Source organism: Brassica napus (assembly GCF_020379485.1).
Source record: "Brassica napus cultivar Da-Ae chromosome A5 unlocalized genomic scaffold, Da-Ae chrA05_Random_2, whole genome shotgun sequence".
Lineage (NCBI taxonomy): Eukaryota > Viridiplantae > Streptophyta > Magnoliopsida > Brassicales > Brassicaceae > Brassica > Brassica napus.
In genome coordinates this window covers 3355-23524 of record NW_026014014.1, presented here as the reverse complement: position 1 = coordinate 23524, position 20170 = coordinate 3355, and the positions used below count along the sequence as shown (strand labels likewise).

The 20170-nt window shown below is 27.5% G+C and overlaps 1 long non-coding RNA gene and 1 pseudogene across 1 annotated transcript; one reads left to right on the top strand and one right to left on the bottom strand.

The window, feature by feature from the left end:
* Positions 1-670: 670 nt before the first annotated feature.
* Positions 671-1454, bottom strand: LOC125594235. The gene is made up of 2 exons (XR_007329792.1): positions 1011-1454; positions 671-902 (listed from the first exon to the last, which is right to left on the bottom strand). It is a non-coding gene; the product is annotated as an uncharacterized LOC125594235 (long non-coding RNA).
* Positions 1455-6514: 5060 nt separating this feature from the next.
* On the top strand, positions 6515-11465 carry LOC125594241 (annotated as a pseudogene).
* The last annotated feature ends 8705 nt before the right edge of the window (positions 11466-20170 follow it).

The following is a 20170-nucleotide window of genomic DNA, read 5'->3' as shown; positions in this document are numbered from 1 at the left end:
ACTACCGCCACTGACGCAGCCACCACCAGTCCTCTGTTCAAGTACAAGTATCCCTGCCGTCTTTCAAAATGGGGTTCTACTAGACAGAATCAGTGGGTCTAACAGACTCCACCCAAACCCAATAGTACCATGCCTAATATATATATATATATATATATATATATATATATATATATATATATATATATATATATTTTTTTTTTTCATTTATAAAATGGAAAAATTCTATAATAACATAAATGGTTTTTTCAAACACAATGATCTTTGTCTAAAAACAATTTTTTCGTATATCAATCACACATAATTTCAATGTTGAAGCGTTTATTTAACAGTAACATAAATTAAACATGCTGAAAATTTATTTTCGTAAACCAATTGTAGTTTTATAAGTACTTTTTATCTTATTTGGCTGAGTTTAACTTAACACGAATTTTATTTATTTAAATCCGTTCAGAGACTTGGGTTAAATGAATCTTTTTGGATACTTTTATTAATATTGACAAAAAAGATCTCGAACTTTTAAGATGATCTCATATATATACTATATTGTAAAATTTATTATAGAAATTTGTTGAGCAACCAAATTTTGATAAAACATGGCACAGTTTTATATAAACTCATAATTTTAAAGTCGGTAAAACCAATTATCTTTTTTGTGTTAGTAGTTTTGTTTTGTAATATATTATTTTTCCTTCTTTTTTGTCATTCAGTAGTTTTCTTTACTTTCTGGGACTTATATAACCCGCATAAGAAATTAGAAATAATTATATTATCAATATTTTTATTCGATTTTAACAAGAAATTAAAACTATAGAAATTATCACAAACTTTCTATATAACTTCTTTTAATTACTTTTTTCTTCCACGAACTTCCACGTGTCCCATTTCATGTAAAGTTCTGTCTGTGAAAATAAACCATATACAATTTATAGGTAAAATTTATTGTGTGAAGCACTAATAATACATTACAATAGAATAGTATTAGATAGAAGGAGTAGAAACATTAGTACCTAGGGGGAGGAGGGGGTCCTCCTCGACCATGATGATGTCCTCCTGGACCATGATGAGGGTTTGTCTCACCACATTTAGCTTTACAATGTTTAAAACAATTACCGTGGTGAGGCTTACAAGGTTTAGAACATTTGTGAAAACATTCTTTTTTTTTATTTGCTTCTACTGTAACCGCAACAGCAATCACCACCATCATTATTAAAACTATTGCACTCCATTTTGCCATTCTTATATCTTAACAAGCTTGTTCTACCCTTTTCTCTCTTATTTTTATCTTATAATTATGATTGTTATATAATTTTCAATAAATCAAACTCTATATATAATACTTTTGTTTGTATCTTTTTTAATTTGAGTAGATTTTCTTACTAAAGTTTTCTTATATTTTAATTGGTTTTCTCTTTTCATTTCTTTCTATATTTAAAATATGGTATGTTTTATAGCATTAAATTTTATTTTTACAGAAATAAATAGATGTGATTACATATAGATATTTCAATAATTATGATCTATTTAATTTTGATAATAAATAAATTTTAATGTGATTATATATATATATATATATATATATATAAGTAGTTGTGTGTAATATAATTTTTAGTTGCCTTTAATTTAATTCAACTTCTTTTTCAAAATTTTCAAATTAAATATTTATAATCTTAGATTTTATCTTTAATAGTAAATAATAATCAATTTAAGATGCAAAAATAAAGTTAATTAAATAAATAATAATCAATTTTATATATAATTTAATTCAATTTTATTTTTCAACATTTTCCAAATTGCCTTTTTGTAATTTGAAATTTTATCTTAAATAATAAATAATAATCAATTTTAGATGAAAATATTAATGTTAATTAAATAATTCTTTTTAATTCTAAGTTTTCCACTTTTGTTTTTTTTTTGTTCAGAAAAAGATCAGATATTCAACTTTTGATTTTGATTCAGTCTAATAGTTACTTTTTTGGTAAAAAATATTTATTTTAATTTCTTTTACATTAATATAGTTAATTAATACGTTAATATATTTGGGAATAAATTTCTAAACAATAAAACATGATTAAAGTTTAATAATAATGCATTTTATTTGTTAGTTAAGGTGGTTAGTAATATTTTAAACCATGTTTTATTTTTTATATAAATTTATTTAAACAATAGATTGTTTGGAGGGAAAATAATTGTTAAACATTATATCATTTCATTATATAGGTTGAATTTATAGAAAAACTATAGATAGATGGCATATTTTTACCAATTATAAACTCCATCCGGAATGTAGTTGGAAAATATGGGGAGATGAATGTAGGGAGAATTCTAGTTTTACCACAAATTTGATATTACTTTTCAATTTTTACCGTTAAATAATAGTCATTTTCATAAATATTCTAAATTTATGATGTAAAAGACTAAAATAAATCTTTTAAATCATTTTTAAGTTTTTATAAACTCAGACACATCCTATAAACAGCAATCATAAGCAATAATCACTAAAATTTAAACCCAAAATATAAAGTTGATTGTCCAAAGATATATTTTGTGAGTGTTTTAAAAGTGGAAAGAATCGAGAAATGAATGTAAAGTTGATTGTCCAAAGATATATTTTGTCAGTATTTTAAAAACTAAGATATGATTAAGACTCAATTTAGTGATTAATGATTTAAAAATTTGTTATCAAAGATAAGAAAATATTATAAAGCCATAAGAGTAAGAATCTTTATTTAATAAATAATAAAATTGTATATGTGTTTTCAAACCGTGAGATTACTTTTATTTACAAAATTTTATCCACTATAAATTATAGTTGCCTCTTTTATTTTATTTTATAAATTTATAAATCACTAATTTTAGTTTGGTAAGAGTCAAATTTGTTTTAATTTATTTTTAACAAAATAAAATGAAAAAGAGTAATACATCGTTTAATATGTCTTGCATTGAAAATTATTTGTTTTTATTTCTTATTAATGAAAATGATTTATTGGGTTCATTTAAATATGATTAATCTATTGGATGATCGAGGAAATAACCCGTAGAGTTATATAATTGTAAAAATATCAAATTTATCAGTTCCACTATATTATCAAATTTCCTTTTTAAACGAACTATTTCTCAAACAAAATAAAAATAATAATTGGATAACTTTTATTAAATATTTAATAATATCTTTTTGAATATGTACATTTTATTTTTCCCAAATTAGGAAATTTCTTTATAAGTCGGAAGACTTCTTGAATGTGATTTGTATCAATATTTAGAAAGCTTCTCATAAATATATATGATATCTTCCTGAATTTGATTTATATGCATATTTAGAAAATTATTATTCAATATATAACATCTTTCAAAAATTTACGTCGATGCTTTTAAATATATATATATATATATATATATTATTTTTATAAAATTTAGATATCAAACTGAAGAAGTTCTTCCAAAAACTTAAGGAAGATAATATACATATTTAAGAATATCTTACTAAATATACATGTAACTTAAATCTAATAGGGTATTCATCAATATATATTCATGAATGTCTCCCTAACATATATTTAAGAATGTATTTTTAAAATACACATTTATGATTTTTTTTCTAAATTTTATGAATATATTATTATAAATTTTTATCAATATTTTTCCCTAAAAACATATTTATCAATATCTTCCTTAATTTCAGGATTGTATTTTGCCTAAACTCAAATTCGAGAAGATATCATGAAGAATTTTCATGTTTACCATTTTTTATACCATTATCCATTAAGCATTTATTTATATATTTATTAGATACTTGTTTTTTATATATTTAATAAATAATTATTTAAATGAATAAAATAATAAAATATAAAATAATTTTTTATGTTTTCGAATTATACTTTTTCAAATTCAATTTTTTTTTATAAATTTTCTTTTTTGAATTTTTTTTTGGAAATTGTTTTTTCAAAATTTCTTTTTGTTTATGTAAAGTTTTGGGGGTTTTGGGATTCACAATTCTAGGTCTCATAGGTCTCATTTGAAGTTTATATACGTTGGATCGAGTTCAGTTAATAATACTTCAGATTTGAATATATTTTATGTATGTCAACTTAATATGGAACTAAATTCATTTCTAGTTTGATTAATTTTTTTTCGAATTCATGTAAGTTTAGATATTATAAGCCTTCTACTCACTTTAGATATCCTAAGATCATGTACAATGGTTTCAACACCCTCTCCCCTTTCAATTAAAAACAAAAACAAATTTTGACCCAAAAAACAAAAGAAAACACAAAAAATTATGTCAAGATCTAATTAAAAAAAATCTAAATGGAAACAAATAAAAAGAAAATAAATCCCCAAATCAATTTAATATACGAATTCTGTTTATTTTGTATTTTTATCTTTATAATTTTTTTTTAATTTTATACAATTTGATTTAATATATCTTAACCCAAAGAAATAAATGAAAATATATCTAAGATTGTAATTTTAAATATCTACATATATATTCTTAAATATAATTTAAAATAAATCAAACTGTTTATTTTTATTTTTATTTTTGAAAATCTATTTGTAGAAAATAAATCGAAAATTAATATGAAAATTTATTTGTATTTTTTTGACAAGAAAAGTTTCTGAAACATGTTATAGGAAACTAAAACTATTTTCAAATATTTTCAGAATATTTTGTAACTAAACTTGCCATATTTCGGAAATATTGTTATTCTTATCCGTAGAATGTAGCTTTTACACTATGTAGAGAAATGACAACTACGAAGTAAGCAGATTCTACTGTATGTAGCCTTTTGAGTTATTTCTGAATTTCGTATTCTTAGAACTTTAAAATTGCTCATAAAAATAGAAGTTGCATTCAGAAAAAATGTAACTACATTTACAGTGCGTAAATTTCGCATTTTTCATATTTAGAATTTTATCTAAAAGTAGAATATTGGTTCTAGAGAAAGTAGATTAAATTTTTTAATATGAAATTCAATTTCTACCAAGCTGTTTTTTTGTAGAAGATGAAATCTACTTTTCTTAGAACATAATTAAAATTTTTAATTTAACAAATTTCTCAACCCAAAAGAAATATCAGTTTGTGTATATGGATATTTAATCAATTATTTCTATTTTCATAATTTTTTATTCATAAAACTATTTATTTCTTTAAGTTTGAAAAATGGAATGAGTAAAAGAGAAAAAAACAATGACCAAAAAGGAATTATATCAAAGAGACAAAAAAAAATTGTTTTCATTCTATTTTGGAAAATTTCCGAAGTTTTTATTTGGCTAGATATGAAATTTTAGCAATTATTTCACTTTTATTATTTAGGTTTGAATTAAAATTAAAATTTATTAACTAGACTTTATGCCAATTAATTTAGTTTCAAATCTTATTCATAAAATATTATTATATTTGCTTAAATATAAAAATATATACCTAATAAAGTATATTGATGTATTTGATGATCTTTATGGCTTTGATATGAAAAATATACGTGTGTGCCATGGTAATTAAAACTTTCATTCTTACAATTGAATGCAAATTGGTACGTTTTTTTTTACTCCATTATTACACAAGGTGACTCATTTTCAAGTTAAATAGGAACACACTTGTGGTAGCTCATTTGAGACAGAGGAAAACATATTCAACAATTCCTTAGAATATTTTTTGAGCAAATTAGCTCAATATTTTTCTCTCTACTTTGTTTCCTTAAAAGTAAACAAATATTCTTGGTTCGCTAGATTCTATCTTTTAGTGTTGCACAATAAAAAACACTAGAATTGTATCTTGAGAATATGATATCTACAAAATTGTTGCCCTACGGGCATTTAAAGATCCATGGAAAGAATTTGTCATATGTACTCTGTAACTATTTTTATTTTTATATTTTGATATTGTAATTTTTATTTATGTTCTTTTTTTATATAAATAAAAGTTGTCCTATCGTAATAAATTAAGGCTTTTACAGTTTTACGGTGTTAGGCCATCATTAACGCATTTTCTTAAATATGTTTCTTAAGGTAATTAGAATTTAAAAAAATGAAAAAAAAATAAATCCAAGATACGTCTCTTAATTAAGAGAAGGAAACTAAGTGACATGTGTCACAAGATCAGGAGGCAGAGGAGAGGAGTCATTTTTTGCGCTATCTCTCTGTCTCTCTCTACGCAGTAATGGAAGTGACGATTGGCGAAGAGGAGACGGCGGAGAGAAGAGATCACGAAAGAAACCTCTCCGGAATCTTTCGAACTTCCTCCAGAGATCATCAGGGAGATTCTCAACCGATTACCAGACAAATCAATTGGAGGTTTGATTAAGGAACTGAAAGTCCCTGTTTTGCGGATTAAGAAGCAAAGGTCAAGGCTTTTGATGGTTAATATGTCTCAGTCTCCCTGTGTTTATAGTCTCTCGAGGATGAAGGAATCAGCTGTTACAAAGTTCAAGACTTTCCAGATTCCTGTTGATTGGATGCTCGAAAACGGCATTACTAGTGAGGTCAGTAACACTTGTTTTGTTTTTTTTTTGCTTAATGGTCTGATTACAAATCGGTAATGGTTTGATTTAGCTAGTTACTTGTGGTCACTACTTACTATTCGATTGGAGTAGTGTGATGAATAAAGAAGATAATAGAAACAACAATTGTTATGGTCCCCATTCTTTGATTAAAGTGAATTGTTGCTGGCTGGCACAGGCAGGACAATGTAAGAAGATTGGTTTGTCTTCACTCTATTATTGTGTTTTCTGTTTTGCGTGTTTACATGGTGAAAGTTTGTGCAAATAAAAAATTTGGAATATGGAAGTTTGTATTCAAGTGTGTAGCAAATGTGATTTTTAGATAAAATTGGCGTATGTAAAACTAGCAATGAAGTAAATGAAGAGAGTATCTGCAGAGCTTGAAGCCATTGGAGGCGGTGGCCCTGAAGAGGAAGAGCTTATGGTTCAAGGCGTCAGATTTGCGTTCCATGTTCATCAGGTAAAAGCAAAAGGCCTTGATCATCTTCTTCTGTTTTGGTTTGGTTCTGTTACAACATTTGTTTGTCCAAACTCTAAATAAATCTGTTTATTTGTTGTATGTTTTTTTAGTTCGCAGGAGGATTTGATGCAGAGACAAACTTGTATATATTCAAGGTAATTCACAAACTTGTATATATAGCTTTTGTTCTCCATTCTCCTTCGCATGTTCTTCCTTCTTCTTCTATCTTGTAAACAATCAAAAACAATTTCTCTATTGTAAACAATCAAAAACAATTTCTTAACTCTTAATTAAAAAACTAGCAATGGAGGACAAAAAGTAGGTGTTTCTTAACTTAAGGTTCTTAACTAACATTTATTACTAAAAAAAAAATCATTAAGAGATCCTAATGGGGTTCTAGGGATAATCATGCTCTTAGGTAACCGGTCTTCTCTACGTCTTACGTGGCTGTTTCATGTTTCCTACTCATGTCTCCTAAGTGATATGAAGTGGATTGGAGAAAAATAAAGAGCCAGGGCTTGAACATCCTTAATAATGTTCGAACCTTGGTGGTTTCTCTTTCTATCCTTCTTATCACGTTTAATCTTTACTTTTATCAGTGTATTGTGATATTGGATCTTAAATTGTTATCTGGAAAATTGTAGCTTTTAGTTATGTTTGTCTAGTTTCTGGGGATGTGGTTGATGTCCACCAGCTTATGGCTCCAGTGGTTGTTCTGTAACTAGCTGGCTTTGTTTCCGAAAGATTGGTGTCTCGCCGGATTTGAACAAAATCTTGATTCATGACCCAACCAACTGAAAACCAATGTGTTTTTTTTTTTTTTTTTGTCAACAACAAACAGACTCATATAGACTCTGCGAACCAATCCGGAAGCTCTGCATCCATATGAACGACGAAAGACGATTGTTTTCTGGCACATCGTGCTAGACTATCCAATGTGTTATAATAGCTTGATAATATCTAAAAATGTTCAAAATACTGAAAATATTTATTCGTTCTCCATCCTATTTAAATTGAACTAATTGTTACGTAAATTTAAATATTTAGTCTTGCATTATTCAAATTTTATGTTTTATATTATTTTATTTCTTGATTTTGAGGATTTAAGTATATTTAGATTTTGGTTAAAAAAATACATAATTAATATGGGTACATGAACTCGAATCCGAACCGAGTCCGCAATGAGTCGAACCAAATCCAAACCAAAATTTGTAAATATCTGAATACGATTTAAAATTTTAACTCTAAAAATCTGAAATCTGAATAGATCAACTGAATCCGAACGAATATATGAATGCACATCACTAAACAATCTATACAACGAATTTTTTAGTGCAACATACAATAAATAATCTAATAAACTATTTCACTTCGCGCACAGCGCGGGTTACTACCTAGTGTTTTATATTGTTTGGCCAAAAGATTAGTTATCGTGTTGTTTGGAAACACATTTAGTAGTTTATATGTTATTTTCCATAATTAGAAAAGTGAATTTAAGTATATAGTAGAAGGTTGTATATAATTTAAAAGCTTATGAAAGAAAGATTGGGTCTATGAAAATGATTTTTGTTTAATAATAGATATATTTTTGCGGGTTTAGATACTACAAAAATCATTTACTATAAAAATTAATTAAATTAATAGATTATTTTGTTTGTATTTTCATTCCTTTTAACTTAATAAATATTAGATTCTTATTCGTAAATTATTTTTATTCTTAAGAACATATAATTATATATGCGAGATTATGCTTGGTTTAAGTAGACATCAAATAGTTTTATACAAACTAACATTGCATAAGTTTAACAATTAAAAATTAATCAAATAAGTATATATTACAAATTTAGTCAAAGAAACTACAAATATTTTACTAAAACTTCATAATGAAATGGACTGAAATAATTAAAAACAAAATTAAGAAATATATTAGATAACTTTCCTATTTAATATAAATGTAAAATGATATAATTATATTGTTTTGAAATTCACAAAAATAAAAATGTTAAAACATTACTTATCAAAAAAAAAATGTTTAAGTCTATTCATATTGTAAGTAGATTTAGTTAAAAAAAAATATTTCTGTAAGCGCGGATCTAGTTTATAATTATATCATTTTTTAGTGTTTCCTATTAGTTGTTCAAAAAAAAAAAAAGTGTTTCCTATTAGAATCCAAAGACTAGTATAGAATAATACAAGATAAGTAAGAAAACGAATGAAATATAGAATCCAATGGTCCGTCCACTCTTAAAAACTGGTCAAGCCTTTTTCCTATAGACATCTAAAAGCTAATGCCATTTTAAAATTACTTCACTTTTTAATTATAGGCTCTTCTACGACAATAGAACTGCTACATAGATGCATACAACTAGTTAGCAAGATAAGAACACAAAACCACAAAAGAAGAAACAAAACAAAGAAAACTCCATGGACATCACAAGAAACAGCAACACCAAACTCCATCTTCAAACTCAGTCTTTGTTTCCTCCTAATATGGTAAAAGAAACAATGTATTTTCTTGTCTTTAATACTTCTCTTCTGTTTCTTGTTATTGAATCTCTCTTTCTTGTGTTTATTTGTTTTCAGGAGAAAACTGTAGATGTGGAGCCAAGAATGGACACAAACCCATTTGCAGAAGATTCGCTTACAAGCAGAATCAACCCAAATAAAAATGCAGACCTAAGCAGTAGCAGCAGCAGTAGTGATATGGTAAATGAAAGAAGACAGAGTTTCTCGTCCCAAAAGAGCATTGGAGAAGGAAGAAGCAGTGGGCAGAGAAGAGTTATGCTAATGGAGTCTCCTTGCACTCCAGGTAGAGGAGTCTTCAGTTTCAGTAGCAATGTCTCTGGGAGAAGAAGAAACTTTCCTTCTAAATGGGTCGATGCAGAGAAATGGGTCACCTCCGGTCATGAATCTCCGGCACATTCCCTCAAAGTTGTTTACTCGGAGAAGTCTAGGGTTACAGAGGAGAAAGTCTCATTATCTCCACCAGGTCTTATACTTAAAGGTACAAATATAGAAACCCTTTTAATAGATTCTTGAAAAGTTTTGATCTTTGACTCTGTGTTCTTGTAGATAAGTTAGCAAACGAAGTGCTCCCATCAACGGAAGGGTTATATTCAGAGATTCCGACAAGTTTCTCCAGTTTCAGGAAGAAGAAGAAGCTCAAGTTCAACACAGAGACATGGGAACAGAGATGACACCAGCCGGAAGCGTAACCGCTTCAAGATGTCACACGCCGTTCAAAAGCATGTCTCCGGCGAGACACAACACGCCTTCGAAAATGTCTGGTCCGTTAACAGAAACCAAAAACGTTATAGACATCTCCGAGTTCGCCGACAAGCTACGACTCAGTGGGTCAGCAGCGACTCAGTACTATAACTCGGTCACTCATTGGAACTCGAGGGAAGAGAAGAAGAAGAAGAGATATCGAAGAGCTTAAGACAAATGGACATGGAAAGTGAGTTACGGAGAAGTGTTTCAGAATCTAAAGCTGTTTTATGGGATGGTCAAGACGACAAGATCAAGTTTTGCCAAAGGTAACATGAATCTTGAAAGAAAAAGAAAAAGTCTTGAAAGAAACTATTAAAACCTTTTTTTTCTGTTAAACTATTAAAACATTTTTACCTATTAAAAAAAACTTAATTTTGGTAAACTCAAAAAGTTGATTTCTTTTGAAGATATCAAAGAGAAGAAGCCAAGATCCAGGCATGGGTGAATCTCCAAAATGCTAAAGCCGAAGCTCAGTCCAGGAAACTCGAGGTATGTGCATGGTAATACGAGTATATTTTAGAGAGAGAACCGTATAAAAATACGGTTTTTGTTCTGTTCTAGTAATAGATTTGTGGAGCCATGCGCCAAATATTAGAGTAATGTCCGAAGTCCCTTACACGAATTCATTGACTAGTCTTTGTTACTTTAGAAGCAAAAAAGTCTTCGAGTTTTTTTTTTTTTTTTTTTTCAAACAAACTTCGATTTTCTAATTTTTTAAAAAGAGATGATGATGTATCTTGTAGCTGTCCTTGAAACTTGTGCAAGTCCCATGTGAAAATTTATTTATAGAGTTTATATCTGTATTAAACCGTTAATCATTTTATTATGTAACTTATTAAATCATACAAGTCCTAATTTTACAGCGTTGTGCTGATTTTTAACATTTAATAATTAATTTGTCTTTTCTTGTGTGGTGTTTTATTTGTTTTAGATGAAAATACAGAAGATGAGATCAAATTTTGAAGAGAAACTGATGAAGAGAATGGACACGGTGCACCGGAGAGCGGAGGACTGGAGAGCTACGACGAGGCAGCAACATGCTGAGCAGTTGCACAGAGCAGCTGAAACGGCGAGGAAGTTAACAAACCGTCGTGGCTACTTGGTTTCTGGGCGAAGCTCATGTGGTTGTATTCCTTGCACTAATACTTGTCACTAACTTATTTTAAAGAAGAGAAAGTATATTACAAATGGACAACAATGACAAGAATTTTTGTTTATTATGTGTGTTGGATTATCAATATTTATGTTATTAATAATAACAATGAAATACAACAAGGAATTAGTGGATAACTTATTTGCAAAAAAAAAAATTAGTGGATAACTACATTTTTAGATGGGTCAATTTGTGAAATGACCAAGTTTGGAAAAGAAACTAAGTGCAGAGCACTGATTTTGACATAATATAGTATCTATCAATTGTGCTTCATTTCCACCGGTTTTACCCTTGATTCATGCAAGTTGCCGGTGACTTCAAGATGTGGAGATGACGTTGACAAAATCCAAGTGTGGCTAATAATTAATGCAAACTGTCACCAACAAAAGGAAGATAACACAGCCACATCACATACACATAATCACAAATATTTCATTAATTTTACTTTATATCACCACAAACATTTCATTAACTCCAACTTTTAAATACTAAAGCCTAAATGGACCACTAAACTCAAACTCAAATGTAAACTATATTATATATTTATAATTTTAAATAAAATTAAAATCTAAAAATATATATAATATTTTGTGATACTAAACTATAGTATATAAAGATGGAAAATATGATACTAAACTCTAAATCCAACCCCTAATTACTAAACTCTAAATCATGGCCACTAAATCCTAAACTAAAATCTAAGCTATAATATATATTTAAAAGAAAATCAAAATCTGAAATATATAATATTTTATAATATTTTCAAGTACTATACATACATAGTATGGAACATTGTATAAAATAGTATACAAATATTTGTTCTATTTATGTTAGTTGGGAATCATATGTAAAATAGTAGAAGAAGAAATAAAAGTACTTGTTGATGAAAAAGACGTTGTTAAACTAGACATGACCCTCACATTGTCAAACATTTGAATGAAACTAATTTTATATTACGAGCAATCATACAAATGGCATAGAAGAGAAATATCAAATTTGAAGACATGACATATAAACTCTAAACCCTAAACTCTAGTTTGAAAATAAAATTACTAAACCCTAAACCCTAATCACTAAACCATAAACACAAATATAAACCCTAAACCATAATCACTAAACTCTAAACCCAGATATAGACCCTAAACACTAATCACTAAACTCTAAATCCTAATCACTAAACCCTAAACCCAAATATAAACCCTAAACCCTAATCACTAAACCCTAAACACATATATAAACCCTAAACCCTAATCACTAAACCTTAACCCTAATCGCTAAACCCTAAACCCAAATATAAACCCTAAACCCTAATCACTAAACCTTAAACCCAAATATAAACCCTAAACCCAAATCACTAAACCCTAAACCCAAATATAACCCTAAACCCAATATAAACCCTAAACCCTAATCACTAAACTTTAAACCCAAATATAAACTCTAAAAACTAAACTCTACTCACCCACTTAAATACTAAAACCCTAGACAAACCCCTAGTTACTAAATCTAAACCCAAATAACTAAAGTATAAACCCAAACAATCTATATAATATGTTGTCAATTTTCTCATTGTAGACGACATAGTATGGAACCGCTATAAATAGTATAGATGTACTGGTCCACTCCATTTACATTTTCCAAATGACCAAGTTTAAGAACGAAATTACTAAACCCTAAGCACTAATTATTAAATCCTAACCCAAATATAAACCCAAAACCCTAAACTGTAAACCCAAATCTCAAAATATAATGCAAACCTCAACTTCACCACCATTCATCTAAATAATAGAATTTAGATTTCTAAACTAGAATTGGTAATAATGAAGATTCCAAATAATCAAATTTGTGCAACATTTAAAAAATAAATTTCATATTACAATCAATCACAGAAAATGACAATGAAAATAACTATCGAATTTGAAAACATGGCATATTATTACATTTTAAGGAATAGTATAGCATTTCGTCTCAAATAGTATGGTATCTTTACACAAATAGCTACCCTAAAGAATATATACTATACTATTCATTTCACTGAATATATATACTATTCATTTCACTGAATATAGTATAGACGAAAAGTTCATCTTCTTCAATTCTTCATTCTTAGACATGCTGATACGCATTCATTTGGCTCACTCTCATTATTCTTTATTTCCATATAAAGATCGTCTTCATGTACTCTTTTTTCTGACACAACAACACTCTACAGATCCGCCGTCGTTACTCTTCATCAGTGGATATCTATCATAGATCTAACTTTGATGCGATAATCCCATCTCATTTACAAGATTTAAAAACGAAAACAATATGAAAACAAAAGCATGATTGTAAGAATCAGTGAGTTAAGAGATGGAGGAAAAAATTAAAGAGATGGTGTGTGTTCTCACCGTCTACACCTTCATCGTTGCCTCTTTTTTTACCACAGTTGATTGATCTTCTCTTGAGAAGAAATCAATTCAAGAAAAAATCTGGGAAGAAGAATTTCATCTACTGTAAAGTTACCAAAACAAAGCACATGTGAGAGAGAATGTGTGATTTTCAAGGGCCACACGTTACTTTTGAGTATTATTATTATTATTATTAATTTTTCTTTATTTTTTCTTGCAGGTTTCAACCGGTTGTATCTGAGGGCAATATGGCAATATTATGTATAAGAAGGAAAGTGTATAGATGATCAAGGTTTTTTGGTTAGCCATTAAATTATAATTTGTTTGATGGTTATACAAACCAATTTCCCTTTTTAGATTACTAAAACTTTTTTTTGTTGGACTCCACCTAAAACGTAAACATATAATAATAGTTTATTTTATGATTTCTAGACGTCAAGTATGGCATTATTTTGATAACTACATACTAAACACTCTCAATTTTTTGAATTTAAGAGTGGATGATTTAACATTACGATTTTAAAAAAATTGGAAAAGAAAAGAAAATATTAACCAGTGAAGCTCCTATTGTTTCCTGTATTATGGAGTTTTGTTGTTGTTGTTTTCTTGTTTAACTAAACTTGAATTGTTGTTATTATGCAAAAGCTTAAATACAGAGAGAAGACTGAACAAAGACAAAAACGTGAGAAGCCTTGCAACAAGTAACAGCATTTCTTCCTCTCCGTAATCTACAAGACAATATTCCTGCATTTCTTTTTGTTCTTTTCTGCCTGGTTGTATTCCTTGCACTAATTGTAACACTTAAATTCTGACACAGTACATTGTACAGGCAAAAACATAATTCAGCAGGCTATTTTGTCATTTGTTTTTATTGTAACACTTAAATTCTGATATTGAGTTAAGAAAAAGGAAAATCATTAAAAAAAATTTCAAAGTGTCACCTACTAATACTTTAAACTTTCAATTTTATTGACTAACATTTTTAATTTTTTTTTCTTTTGTCATCAACTTATATAGACTCATACTGACTCTATGAACTAAACCGACAGATCTTGATCCATGTGAATGACGAAAGACGGTTGATTCCTAACGCTACATGCTAGGCTATCTACTTTTATATTTTGCGTTCTTGGTACATAGATAATCTCTGATTGGAAGAAACTTTCTTTAAAGACCTTACTATCTTCCAAATAATTTGCAAAAGCTGGTCATTTTTCTGTTTCCGAAACCATATTCACCAATTGAGAGCAATCTGTTGCAAACGTGACCTGAAATTGACGTATGTTTCTCATGAATTTCATTGCCCATAGTAATGATTTTCTCATGAATTTTATTGCCCATAATAGTGATTCCATCTCCGCATGAAGAGGTGAAAGACTAGCCCAAACTTCCTCGCCCCTAACAGCCCATAAAATCCTTCTGGAGAAAATATCATTCTCTTTCCAGGAACCATCTGTGAAACACCATCTTCCTGGAATTGACGGTAGAGTCGTAACCTCTATGTGTTGTAGATTCCTTTGTTCATTCAACATCTGTGCCTCATAGGGCCGTCTCAAATTTTGTTTGGACCCTGTTCAAAAAATATTAACGTTATATTTAAATATAATAAAATTGTTTAATAAATTAATAATTTTATTTATATATGTTTAACATTTTTTATAAATTATAAATTAGTGAGTACTATATCTAATTTTGAAAATTTAGACCATAATTTATGCATATATTGTTGAAAAATTCTAAAAAAAATTTAAAAATATTCGGACCCTGTTCGACCGCTCCAGTTGCACGTGCTGTTAGACGGCCCTCAGCTCAAAGTATTGATTCTGTTTCTGCCAAATTAAGCTTGTCCCTAGGATCAATGTCCAGATTACTAAAAACTTTATTATTCCTTCCTTTCCAAATATACCGTAGTATCCATGCAAACTGATGATCATCCATTTGCGGAAAAACTCTCCAGAAGAGATGATCCATGTTTGTGAAAGGCGAGTTTGTTGGAAAAATAGCTGGATTTGATGGTATCTTTGAAAGAGGCCAAACATGAAGTGCTGGAAGATATTCAAAAAACACATGGTTTATAGATTCCTCATCCACACCTTTCACAACGTATATCCTCATGTATCCCTCTCGCTTGCAGATTCTTCTTGACTGTTATACATCCCGTCACTAATTGCCATAGAAAATATTTTATCTTTGGTGGGCACCATATTTTCCAGCAGAACGCTTTCAATATATCAACTGTGGATCCAAACATTAATGGTGGTTTGTCCCTGTCTGAGTAAACCCGTTCTACATGATATCTTGATTTAACCGTATATTTTCCATTGTTTGTGAAATGTCATTCATCCCTATCTACCATTCGAGTTCTGCTCAGTGGTATTCTTTCTATAACTTTTACATCATGTGGGTCCACCAAAACCCGAAGTACCTGCGAATTCTAAGTTCACGAAGTATAATCAATAAAAAAATCCACTATAAGATCTGGGTAATAATCATGTTGGTTTTAACACTTTTAACCTTTAAAATTACATTTATAGCATAAAAACATTTAACCTAAGTTACTTGTTCATCAAATAAAAAGTTGGCATGTACAAAAGCGATAAGGTGTCAGTTTCTTTCCAAAAAATAATTACATAATAAATAAAATAAAATAAAAAATAAAGAAAAATTCAGAAATTGCAGAAAAATCAGAAAACTAAACAAAAAAATCTCGATAAAAAAACAAAAACAAATCAGTAAATTAAATAAAAATTCAGAAAATTACTTAAAAATTAAGAAATAAAATTAAATTAAATTAAAACACATCAAATTAAACAAGAATTATTTAAAACTAAGAAATTCATAAAAAAATAGAAAATTCAAAATTCAAAATTCAAAATGTCTTTTAAACAAAAATAAAAATATTTCTAAAAAATTACAAGATTTTTTTTAAACTAACATATCATCGATGACAATAAAAGTTTTAAACATATCACTGTTGATGATGATGGTTTCTCACATAACTATTAACAATAACAGTTTTTGACATATCTTCAATGATAATTTTGACATCACCGTTGAAAATGACAGTAGTAGATATGTCAATAACGAAATATAATCATGTAACCTTGTAATTTTAAAAAATCGTGTGATTTTTTTTCAAAAAGAAAAGATATTTTGAATTTTTGAAATTTTGTGAAATTTCAGGATTTTAAATTTTCTTCAATTTTCTGTATTTAATTTTCTGAATTTTCATTTAACTTACTGAAATTTTTTATTTTTCTGATTTTTTCTTTAAATTCTGAATTTTGTTTATTTTATTAATTAAATAATTATTTTTTTGGAAGAAAACGACACTTCATCATTTTTACTTATACAACATGTCAAATTTTTACTTGATGAAATTAATTTAGGTTGAAGGTTTTTATGATACAAATGTCACTTCTAATCTATTAAAAGAGGAGTACAAAATTAAATTAACCCTTAAACTTGCACAATATTTACAATAGAATACCATTGCAATATTTAATAAACCTAAAAATAGATATTCTTTGTCTTTCCTGTTTTATTAATTTATTTTCTTAAATTTATTTTTTAACTAAAAACATGGCAACAATAATTTATGCAAATCTAAACAATAAGGAATATCAAAACATGAATCAATTGAGACAATTTTTTCACGAAAAAGATGATTAATTAGTTTGTACTTTCATAATCATATCATGAATCAGTTGTAATTTGCAATCCAATTTTTATATATATTTATACTATAGTGTAAAAACAAAAAATATGACGTAATAATAAGTGAAAAAATCAATTTAAACCACACGAGATCAACATATGAACAATAAGAAAACATATACAAACATCATCCATTGTTCAATGAATATTATATCTTTGTTAAGCTCTTCATTTACTCAATATAATCAAAATATCTATTTTAATATATCTATATTATTAAAAGTGAAGTAAGTATTAGAATTTTTTTTTCATTCTAATAACTACATGTGCTACCTAATTAAAAATTATTAATTAATTGACAACAAATCATTTATTTTGTTAGATTTTTGCTATCCAAACTTTAAACTTAATTTATTAACTACAAATCATTTATTTTGTTAAGTTTTTTTCTAACCAAACGTACGAAACTTACGATTATTTTCTAACCAGATTATTCTGTAACCAAATTTTACAATAAAACTAAACAAATTTATTTAAAATGTATCTACAAACTTTAAATGTTATAGATATATTCATATATATCATTATTTTATTTCACATGCAAAATATAAACTATAGATTTTTATTAAAATATATAAAGTTATTTTTAAAATAGATATTAATAATTTGATGATTAATACAATTCACACATATAAATTTGAATTATAAGAATACAACAAATAAATTTCAATTTAATATTTTGTCAAAAAGGAAAATAAAAGTGAAATTTATTTGGCATATAAAAAAAATTAGAGACATATATATATCTATGTTATTAAAACATGATACATTTAATTTTGAAAATATAGATTTATTAATATATATAAACATAATAATTGGTACTCTAATTTAGAAATAAATACATCAAAATGGTTACTATAGTCAAAAAATAAATCGACAAATATATTATATAATATATTTTTAATTTGTTTTGTATTCTATCATAATATGAGAAATCAACAAATTACACACAATAAAAATAGTCCATTTATCACAATTATATATCGAATAAATACCCATATGAATGTATGTTTGTACAACTATTATATTTTGTATTGTAAAAAAAATTATATATCTTTTTTATTAAATTAAATATCCGTGCGGATGCACGGGTCAAACTCTAGTAAAGTTAAAAGTGCTAGCTACAAAAATTAAGAGTTTAAAGTGTTAGTGTGACAATTTCAAGATTTTTATGCGATTTTCCTTTTATAAAAATACATATTAATTAGTATTTGTACAATTATATTTGTTCTTTCCGATTGATTCTTTTTTAGCATATTTTGTTCTTTCAAGATCCACAAAATATACTGTAAAATTCATATGATTCAATAATACTATATGTTAAGTAATATTATAAATGGCAAATCTCCAAAATACCACCTTTCTAAGTTTATATCACAAAAATAGCACTCAAAAACTAAAATGACCAAAATAGCATTTTATCTTTTGAAAAATTTAAATTTTTTTATTTTTCAAAATTTGAAATCTTATCCCCAAAACCTTACTTTTCAACTCTAAACCCTAAAACCTAAACTCTAAACCCTAAATTCTAAACCCTAAACTCCACCCCTTGAGTGCTATTTTTGTGACTTTTGGCCTTGAGTGCTAGTTTGGGAACAAAAACTTGATTTAGTGCTATTTTGGTCTTTTTCTCTATTATAAATCACTAAAAAGTTAATAATAGGTGGTTTTGAAAAATAAAAAAAGTTACCAATCCTCACAATTTTAAATGGGCAATTGTCAATAATAGCACCTTTTGAAGTTTATGTCTCAAAAATAGCACTAGAAAGAGAAAGTCACAAAAATGACATTCATTAAAGGGTAAAATATCCCTAATACCCTTGGTTTAAAATAAATAAACAAACAAAAATAAATAAAAATAAATAAAATAAAAGAAATAAAAATAAAATAAAAATAAAAATTTTTTTATAGTTTCAGATTATATGTTTTCAGATTCGAAATTTTATAATTTTTTTTTTGAAATTTTTTTTTTAATTTTCTTTTTATAATTTAAAAATACTTTTGAAACTATTTTTAAAATTTTTATTTTTTATTTTAGTATTTATTTTTAATAAAATTTTAAACTCTAATTCCAAAACCCCACCCCTTAACTCTAAACCCTAAGGTTAAGATTAATTAACCCAAGGGGTATAAGTGTATATTTACCTCTTTAATGAAACCTATTTTTGTGACTTTGAACCTTGAATGCTACTTTGGGAACAAAAACTTGGTTTGGTGCTATCATAGTCTTTTTCTCATTTTAAATCCTACCAATAACCCAACTAAAACTCCAGCTCATTATCAAAATTAAGAGCAAAAAGGTAGGGCCTACTTGTGGCCAATGAATAAGATAGTTAGGCCTATGAAAGCCATTTTAAAAGACGGGTTTGGGATCCATCTAACTTGTTGTTCAAGTAGTGAACTTGTACAAAGCATCTCAGTTTCTTCGATTCGCCGATCAATCAATCAGCTGCTATGATTATCTAATCAACAAGTTCTTCCTTGATTACACTCCCTTTCTTTTGTTCCCGAGTTCTTGCATTCATCCAGATCTGTTAATTTTCTAAGGTTTTGATTCTGTGGTGGATAACTGATAAGGTTTTACAGATCGAAGAAGAAGATGTTTCTCACAAGTCTGTCTTGTCTATCTTTTGGGTTTACTTAAAGTTTCTTCCTTTTTTATGTTTCAATTGTTGGGTTTTTGCTT